The sequence below is a fragment of the Aedes albopictus genome, chromosome 1, assembly GCF_035046485.1.
Source record: "Aedes albopictus strain Foshan chromosome 1, AalbF5, whole genome shotgun sequence".
Taxonomy (NCBI): domain Eukaryota; kingdom Metazoa; phylum Arthropoda; class Insecta; order Diptera; family Culicidae; genus Aedes; species Aedes albopictus.
In genome coordinates this window covers 127,754,681-127,765,480 of record NC_085136.1, presented here as the reverse complement: position 1 = coordinate 127,765,480, position 10,800 = coordinate 127,754,681, and positions in this window count along the sequence as shown.

Below are 10,800 nucleotides of genomic sequence, written 5' to 3'. Positions count from 1 at the left end.
ACCAACTATGATGTTCCCTTCAAAGTAGTGAAACCATGTCGCTATGTCTGGGATGCTGGTGGGCCAAGTTTACGTCCAGGTTCTATTGTATTTTATACTGATGGGTCCAAGATGGGGGAAAATACTGGAGCTGGTGTTTTTGGCCCCGGTATCAGTAAAGCTATACCAATGGGATGCAGTCCCACTGTATTTCAAACGGAAGTTCAAGCCATTCTATAGTGTGCCAACATTTGTCTGAAAAGAAATTATAGGTTTGCCAAGATCTGTATTTTTTCGGACAGTCAGGCGGCTCTAAATGCGCTAAAAGCTTTCACGTGTCAATCAAAGCTAGTGTGGGAATGCATTATTTCTCTGAAGCAATTGGCCAGTAGGAACGAGGTATCTTTATACTGGGTGCCCGGTCATTGTGGAATTCTGGGAAATGACAACGCCGACAATTTAGCTGGACAGGGTGCGGCATCAAGCTTTGTAGGTCCTGAACCTTTCTGTGGAGTTCCTGAGTGTGCTCTTCGGATGAAACTAAAAACTTGGGAAATGTCCACGGTAGAATCTAATTGGAATGCCACGGATACATCCAAGCAAGCAAAAAGGTTCATAAAACCCAGTGCAGAAAAAAAAACAGGTCCATACTGAATTTAAACAAAAGAGATCTCAGGGTAATTAATGGTCTGATGACTGGCCACTGCCCGAGTAAATATCATCTAAGTAAGATTGAAAAAATCCAATCCTCCGAGTGTCGTTTCGGTCAAACGGAAAACGAAACTGCCGAGCATTTACTCTGCAACTGCGGAGTGCTGTACCATCACAGATTTGCAATATTTGGTAAAGGGTTTCTAGAGCCCTTGGAAATTTGGCGAAGTAGTCCCAACAGGGTAATAAACTGTATAAAATGAGTTGTGCCTAGTTGGGATCAGGTGTTACATCAACCATTGTCCATCACAGCTCAATTGTGACAGGATACTTGACTAGCACCAAATTAAATATGGGTCATACCACAATATTCCTAAAGAATGGACGCAGTGGTTAAAAGGCTCTACAGATGAGGAAAAAAAAAAGAGCCAGCCAACGAATCCCCCTACTGTTACGCTGGAGCGCTATGTCAGCGATTTTTGTAACCGACGTCCGACAGGCTAGCGTCTACGGTCGACCTTCCCTTCCGGAATCCGAACTGACTGCTCGAGAACGTTTTCACCCTCGGTGTATCTCAACATTCTAGGTGTTGAGGATGATCTTTTCGAGTACCTTCCTCGAATATTGGTCTATATGCAGGCGAGTCTCCGGGAGGTTTTCTCACCTTAGGCAATAGATCCAGGCTAAAATATAAACGACTCATAGAAAATTCATCATTTTCCATACCAAAATCAGAAATTGCCAATAAATAAGTAAGGGTGGGAGCAATAATAAACTATAAAATTTCCATAAACAAATCAAAAAGTGCATAAATAAATCAAAATTTCCCATAAATAATTGATTTTCGAGCAATAAAAAATGTCGGAATTTCCACAAATAATTCAAAAATTTCAATAAATAACTACATTTTTTCCAACAGGAAAGTTTAAATTTTCCATAAATAAATCTGATTTTTCCATAAATAATTCAAAAATTCCCAATTGAAAAACATCAAAAAAGCAATTGAAAATTTAGCAATATGTACGAAACAATGTGTACAGTAAAAGTTTCGGCCGAGCCATGCGGCGAAGCCGCATAGAGGATTGAGGAACTGAGGCGGCAGAAGGCCGCCGAAGTTTCCGAAATCCGACGCGCCGTAACTGCGTCGATTCGGATCTAGGCAATCCACAGATCCAAGAATTTGCCCGGTAGAATGCGAACAGAGATGTTATCCCTTTGAAAAGTCCGACGAGCGTTAGCGAGTTCGGACAGCAAGCGATTGTCTGTTAAATTGCACACATAGTTTCAGTCTTTCTAGCATAATAGTTCTGTGATGTAGTATGTTCGAAATTTTTTGTTGGAAAAAATGTAGTTTTTTATTGCAATTGTTGATTTATTTGTGGAAATTCTGGCATTTTTTATTGCTCGAAAATCAATTATTTATGGGAAGTTTTGATTTATTTATGCGTTTTTTGATTTGTTTATGGAACTTTTATAGTTTATTATTGCTTCCACCCATATTTATTTATTGGCAATTTTCGAATTATTTATGGAAACTTTTGAATTTATTATGGGGCATTTAATTGGCTGCCATAGATCCAGGCTCTGTCTCCTCCAAACTTCTGGGAAAATCCCTCGTCCAGGCATTTGTACATAGCAGACCTGAACATCCATGGGCCTGCAAAACGGTGAGTCGATAAGGAGAGCGTGCAATATAGCTCTGGTCCTCACAAGTTCCTACCTCATGCTTCCACGGGTCAAGCGATGACAAAGACCGCCAGCTAAGTGTTGTGTGCTTAGCTGGTAGTGCAGCCTGGACACTGTTATCCTTCTGACTTCAGCTTGATTGAGGAGGTACGATCCGAGTGTCTGTTCACCAAGGAGGTGCGGCTCAAACAGCGTCTGTTCTGACATCCAGCGACTGAGTAAGAAACGCTGCACCACGCCCAACTACATCCAAGGTGGTAGCCCCATCAGCGTGGTCGTTCCAATGTTGGTTGGGACGTTAAACAGAACTGGCACGATGGCCCTCCGGCGAGACAGGAGTGTTGGCGTAGGCCCAATAAGCCAACCGTAAAAATCCTCATTGCGAATAATATAGGAGAAAATACGACTCGATACAATCGGCAAAGACCCACGCGACGAAATAAGGACTACGATTGGAAACTTGGAACATGGAATTGCAAGTCACTAAGTTTCGCAGGATGTGACAGGATAATCTACGACGAACTACATCCCCGCAACTTCGACATCGTGGCGTTGCAGGAACTTTGTTGGACTGGACAGAAAGTGTGGAAAAGCGGGCATCGAGCGGCACCCTTCTACCAAAGCTGTGGCACCACCAATGAACTGGGAACAGGATTTATAGTGTTGGGCAAAATGCGACAACGTGTGATCGGGTGGCAGCCGATCAATGCAAGGATGTGCACATTAAGAGTTAAAGGACGTTTCTTCAACTACAGCATCATCAACGTCCACTGCCCACACGAAGGGAGACCTGATGACGAGAAAGAAGCGTTCTACGCGCAGTTAGAGCTAACATACGATGGTTGCTCGCCACGTGACGTGAAAATCGTTGTCGGCGACATGAACGCGCAGGTAGGAAGGGAGGAAATGTACAGACCGGTAATCGGGCGAAACAGCCTGCACGCCGTATCGAATGTTAACGGCCAGTGATGCGTAAACTTTGCAGCCTGCCGTGGTATGGTAGTCCGAAGCACCTTCTTCCCCGCAAAGCCACCTGGAGATCACCCGACCATCAAACACAAAACCAAATCGACCACGTTCTAATCGACGGTAAATTCTTCTCAGATATAACCAACGTCCGCACATACCGCAGTGCGAATATAGATTCGGATCACTACTTAGTCGCTGTATGCATGCGCTCAAAACTTTCGACAGTTATCATCACGCGTCGAAGTCGAACGCCGCGGCTCAACATCGAGCAACTTCGTAACGTAGAAGTGGCTCAAGACTACGCGCAGCAGTTAGCAGTGGCCCTACCAACGGAAGAGCAGCTTGGCGCAGCTACACTTGAAGATGGATGGAGGGACATCCGATCCGCCATAGGTAGTACCTCGGCTACAGCACTAGGCTTCGCCACTCCGAATCACAGAAACGACTGGTACGACGGCGAATGTGAACAGTTGAAAAACGAGAAGAATGCAGCATGGGCGAGAATGCTGCAACACCGTACGAGAGCGAATGAGGCACATTACAAACAGGCGCCGAACAGGCAGAACTCAGTCTTCCGGATGAAGAAGCGCCAGCAGGAAGAACGAGATCGCGAGGCGATGGAAGAGCTGTACCGCGCTAGGAACACACGAAAGTTCTACGAGAAGCTGAACCGCTCGCACAGAGGCTTTGTGCCGAGATAATTACGGGAATATTCTCACGAGCGAGCGTGAGGTGGTCGAGAGGTGGCGGCTGCATTACGATGAGCATCTCAATGGCGACGTTGCAAGTACCGAAGGTGGCGTGGTAACAGATCTAGGAGTATGTGCACAGGACGACTTCCGGCCCCTGACCTTCAAGAGATTGAGGAGGAGGTTGGCCGGTTGAAAAACAACAAAGCCGCTGGAGCAGATCAACTACCAAGCGAGCTTCTAAAATACGGTGAAGAAGCAATGGAGCGATTCCAAGCAACAGCATCAAAATTAAGGAAAATTTTTAATTCATGATTTTCTATTGAACTGAAACTTTGCACAGTTTTTCAGTTCCATCTAAATCGCCATTTTTCGATATCAAATTTTTATTTAGAGCCACCACTAACTTTTCAAAAGGGTGTATGTGAAAATGGTTCAAAAATATTCAAAAATATGCACAGCAAAAACGGATTGTTCGATTGTTATGAATTTTTCAGCAAAGTTAGATAGCTAAATGGTGATTTCTAAGAAAATATACACTGTGAAAAAAAAATCTATTTTATCATTGAAAAACATCATTTTTGTCACAAAAACTCAAATATCTCAAAACCCTATCTTTTTACCAACTTGAATTTTTTAGGGAAAACCATAAAAATTTGGTGATGGTAAACTAATAAACAAAAAAGTTATAACATTTCAAAAATTTCACAATTTTTACATTTAGTAAAAAAAATTTTTCTGTGTAAATTATTTCGGCCGAGAATCGCGATTTGATGCTGATTTTATTGTTCAGCAAAGTTAGATAACTAAATGGCGATTCCTAAGAAAATATACACTGTGAAAAAAATCTTTTTTAACATTAAAAAATATCATTTTTGTCACAAAAACTCAAATATCTCAAAACCCTATCTTTTTACCAACGTAATTTTTTAGAGAAAACGGTCCATTGTATTAGCAATCTACCATTAAAATAAACAAAAAAATTATGACAATTCAAACATTTCACAATTTTCACATTTAGTAATATTTTTTTTTTTAGTGTAAATTATTTCGGCCGGAAATTGAAGTTTGATGCTGATTTTATTGTTAATGGCCTTGCGTGAGTAAAACAAGTTGTTTTTATTATATATTATATATACATATAATATACTATGTACCGTAATGTTCCGATTTTATCACGCCCTCCGCGCATTAGTCGTTTATTCATTAATTTGCTGTTACATTTGAGGACAAGTGTTTTCCCTCTTCTTCAAGATGAATGTTGAAAGCGTGTTTTGCAACGTTAAAAATATTGAAATGGGTATAGATGTTGAAGAATATTACAGGGCATTTTTGAAAAGGGGCGTAATTAAATTGTTTAAACAGATGTCGCTGATGGCAATTTCTCAGTTGTTGTCGTTTTCGAACTTCCTGCGCCCTGCTTTACCGATGATATACAGATGGCTCGTTTGTCAAATTTTAGACGGCAGGACGTGCAAATGCGTAATTTTGTACACAATGTGGACATTTGGGCATAACCAGTCTCTTTCAGTTTATCTATGGTGCTTTCGGTGAGATTTCGTAACTCTTTTGAACATTTTTTTTCATCAAACGGTCTACAAGAGAGCGTTGAGTTGAAGACCTTTGAGAAAGCGACTGTTCATCTTGTTCGTTAGATTATAATAAACAAAATCACTTATTAATTTTAACTTACTTGTTTGGTGTTGGTGGCTGAAGAAAAAAAAATACTATACAATTTTTAATATTCATAGCGGTAGTATTTTTTTTGTTTTTTTCGTGAGCATTGTCAGGTATGTATACAGACAAACAAACGTAACACTGGCGAAATTTTCATTGACCACGCCTTCAACGATCATTTTGAATCTTGGTTGTGGCTTTCATAACAAGAAGAGCGCCCATCGTTTTTCTTTGCGTTTGACGTTTCACACTAGCGCCTTCTGATGACGATATTGCACAACGCAGTGTTTCGTGAAACATTCCCACCAGGTGGTGATAGTGTGAACTGGGCGATGAATTTTCACTAAAATTGTTCTAGGCGTTTCGTCTGTTTGTCTGTGGTATGTACCTCTTATGCATTTGTTGTTGTTGAAGTTACTCGCATTCTTCCGATCATAAAGTCTGTTCTCTACACACTTAATTTTGATTACCGAGTTCGGTAATTTTTTGACGAGATTAAAACTGCTGAGCACCGAACTCGTTCAGCAAAAATGCATTGTTTACCTTTTCCATACGATTTTGACAGTTGTTTTACTGAGCCTCAGTAAAATCGATTACCGAAACTACCGAGATCGTACTGCTGTTATAATCTCGTCAAAAAAGTACCGAACAGGCAATTCAGAAATAAGTGTGTAAGAGGGATTTTTTTTGCGGATAAACTAGACGTATACGCGTATACGACGGGCTTGGTGGTTTAGTGGCTACCGCTTCTGATTTATATGCAGAAGGTCCTGGGTTCAATCCCTGGCCCGTCCCTTTCCTCCTACTTTGTATCTTTCTATATACTTTCTCACTGCTCTCTACATTTACAACTCATGTATATAAACATGTTCATAGCCGTCGCTAGAACAGAAACGGGTTGAAAAAGCCGTTTCCCTTCCTTCCAAACTTTCACAGCACAGTGTGACAATCCTATTAGAAAAACGCCTACAAGTTATGCAATCAAGCGAACTGTGCCGCACATCTGCAAAATAATAAAAACACACAATTCTATCACCTTCCTCTGGTATCCACAAACCAATGTGTGAGCCTTCTGCCAACCAATTCCCACCAACACTCCAACATCCGCATGAGTTTGTGCTGGCGCAGAGGTATATTCGGCCAGATGTGGATACAAACGATTGCAATCATCACTTCCTTACCCCTTCCCCACATTGACCTGCAACCTGACGTGGCAGGCGCCATTGTCGCCTAAAAATAGAAGATCAACAACGCTCACACACTGAAGATGCCTGCTAGTCCCCGGCAGTTATCTCATTGGTCCTTGTGTGAGTGTAGCTGGTCTGGCGATACTGGAGTAGCATCCACGGGCGGTCAATCAAGCTCAAGCTCAAGCTCAAGCTCATAAACTAGACGTATACGCGTATAAAAAACTTTTATTATACAGCTTTTGTCTTAAAAATAAATTCAATTCCATTTTTCTTATAATCAACAGCTTTTCAACACTATCAAGGGATTTTTTCACCAGTCACGTACAATAAAAAGTATGACAATCTCAATATTTTTGATCACAACACTGGATCGCGTCTAAGTTTCAAATAGATACTATAGTAATTACGAATAATCAAACTAAAGTATCATGAAAACAACTTGTTTAATTCAGGCGGTAGCCTTTACAATAAACTCAGCATCAAAATATAATTCTCGAAATAATTTACACAGAAAAAAAATTTTTTTTGTTACTAAATGTAAAAATTGTGTAATGTTTGAAATGTCATAACTTTTTTGTTTATCAGTTTACCATCACCAAAATTTTATGGTAGATAGCTGATATAATGGGCCATTTCCCCTAAAAAATTGAAGTTGGTAAAAAGATAGGGTTTTGAGATATTTGAGTTTTCGTGACAAATATCATATTTTTTCAAAGTAGAAAAAGAAATTTTTTACAGTGTATATTTTCTAAGGAATCATCATTTAGTTATCTAACTTTGCTGAAAAATTTATAACAATCGAACAATCCGTTTTTGCTGTATAGCTTTTAGAATATTTTAGAACTATTTTCGCATACACCCTTTTGAAAAGTTAGTCGTGAGTGAATATGAAGGTTTAATATCAAAAAATGGCGATTTATATGAAATTGAAAAACTGTGCAAAGTTTCAGATATTTTTGAAATGGTCGCTCAGGATCGACTGACATGACTCCGTGGAATTCCTCGGTGAGAGCACTACACTGGGTCATTACCAAGATTTAGGAGGAGGAAGTATTACCGGAGGAATGGATGGAAGGTATCGTGTGCCCCATCTACAAAAAGGGCGACAAGTTGGATAGTTGGGAACTATCGCGCGATCACGCTACTGAGCGCTGCCTACAAGATACTCTCTCAAATTTTATGCCGCCGTCGATCACCGATTGCAAGAGAGTTCGTGGGGCAATATCAGGCTGGATTTATGGGTGAACGCGCTACAACGGACCAGGTGTTCGCCATCCGCCAGGTGTTGCAGAAATGCTGCGAATACAACGTGCCCACACATCACTTGTTCATCGATTTCAAATCGGCGTATGATACAATCGATCGAGAACAGCTATGGCAGACTATGCACGAATACGGATTCCCGAATAAACTGATACGATTGATCAAGGCGACGATGGATTGAGTGATGTGCGTAGTTCGAGTATCAGGGACACTCTCGAGTCCCTACGAATCTCGCAGAGGGTTACGGCAAGGTGGTGGTCTTTCGTGCTTGCTGTTCAACATTGCTTTGGAGGGTGTAATAAGAAGAGCGGGGATAAACACGAGTGGGACGATTTTCACGAAGTCCGTTCAGCTGCTTGGTTTCGCCAATGATATTGATATTATTGTTCGTAAATTTGAGACGATGGCGGAAACGTACATCCGACTAAAAAGGCCAGGCGAATCGGGTTAGTCATTAATGTGTCGAAGACAAAGTACATGATGGCACATGGCTCCAGGGAGGAATCACCGCGCCCGCCACCCCGAATTCATATCGACGGTGATGAAATCGAGGCGATTGAAGAATTCGTGTACTTGGGCTCACTGGTGACCGCCGACAGCGACACCAGCAGAGAAATTCAGAGGCGCATTGTGGCAGGAAATCGTGCTTACTTTGGACTCCGCAGAACTCTACGATCGAATAAAGTTCGCCGTAACACGAAGTTAACTAACTACAAAACGCTGATTAGACCGGTCGTCCTCTATGGGCACGAAACATGGACCCTACGTGCAGAGGACCAACACGCCTTTGGAGTTTTCGAACGGAAGGTGTTGCGTACCATCTACGGCGGAGTGCAGCTGGAAGACGGAACTTAGAAAAGGCGAATGAACGAACCACTGCATCAGCTGCTGAGAGAACCAACCATCGTCCATACCGCGAAAATCGGGAGGCTACGGTGGACGGGTCACCCGACTAAAATGGTTCTCGAGAGTCATCTGACCGGTACAAGAAGACGTGGAGCGCAGCGAGCTAGGCGGGTCGACCAATTGGAGGACGATCTGCGGACCCTACGCAGAGTGCGAAATTGGAGACAAACAGCCATGGACCGAGTGGAATGGAGACGGCTACTATGTACAGCAGAGGCCACCCCGGCCTTAGCCTGATCGGTAAGGTATGGTGGTAAGACCTGAACATCTCAGGAGCCTCTGCAATAGCTACTTTTAAGACCAGGTTCGGAACTCCGTCTGGACATGGGGCCTTACCTACGATAAAGTACTTTGCTATCCCCGCATGTTCCACACCGGTGACCCTCTCCTCATCGCCAGCCCTAGTCTTACGAAAGGAGGCCATGAACTAGGATTATGACGCGGAAAAAAGCCCTCGATGATCCGCTCCAACATCTCCGGAGATTGCTCTGTAGCAGCCATTATACCTCTCGTCTTGGCCACCACGATCCTGTAGGCATCACCCCACGGATTCGCATTTGGACTCTGACAGATACCCTCAAAGTATGCCTTTTTGCTTGCTCTTATCTCGGTCTTAAGCGCGGCTTTGGCAGCGGAGTACACCACCCGCCGTTCGTTTCGCTCTTCCTCTGATCGTGCTCGCTGCATCCACCACCTTGCCCGTAGGCAGGCGCTGTGCAGGTCCGGAATCGCTTGAGTCTACCAGTAAGCCGGTGGCCTCCCATTTCTATGGTGGACTCGCCTAGCCTAGGCATGGTCGCATCGCACGCACGCAAGAGCACCACCGCTACCAGCTCGTCGCCGTCTAAACCAGGTTAGTTTCGCTCATGGCAGAGCGCCTTCCTAAATACCCCTTCGTCGAAGTATGATGTCTTGCATCTGCGAGGGCTTGGCCTTGGCCTAGCCGCCTCTTCTTCTACTCGCTACCTGCTGTTGTTGTGATCGATACTGTAGCGAACCGCCAGGTAATCGCTGTGAGTGTACTGCCGTAATTCTGCAGAGTGACGTAATCGACATTGGTAGTTATGGCACATTTTTTGGTTATAATGCATAAAACTCTTGGTTATCCTCTAAGTTTCTTTCCATAGATGATAGATTACGACTAGATCTTGCATTCTAGCACAGCAAGCATACCACAGTGCTATTTTTACATTAGATATTTTAAATAATATACCAACAAATGTCGAAATTTTGAATGGCGATTACGTCACTTTGCAGAATTACGGCAGTGTAGCTATCGTCTACTCTCCAGTTCGAAGTTCTTGTTAGACCAGGACTACTGAAAGTAACGCCAATAATCAACTCCGTACCGTCCCGACTAAAGATACTCTTGGTATCAACATAAGCCAGATATACACCTAGTATGACCAGTGTCTCTAGCAGAATCTGACCCCGCCGGTTCGTGAAACGGCTTCTACATTCCACGGCCCAGGCATTAAAGTTACCCGCTATTACAACCGACCTTCGCCCTGTGGTTCAGGTTCAGCTGCGTTACCTGAACTGTGATTTATTCACTGCGACTTTCTTGAAGGCCGGGCACCTTAGGCCACTCATTGGGTGCCAGTTGTTCACGGATTTCCCGGTACAATCTCACAAATGAGTGGACCCTTGTGCCTTATGGACTTCGGCACCGCATCTTCTGCTTAGTTTGCTCCTGTCAGGGCCTTTACTGTTCCATGACTTCCAAACACTTGAAACAATCCTCCGGTGGCTCGTGGAATGTCAGATGACATACGCACAAGCCTACCTTA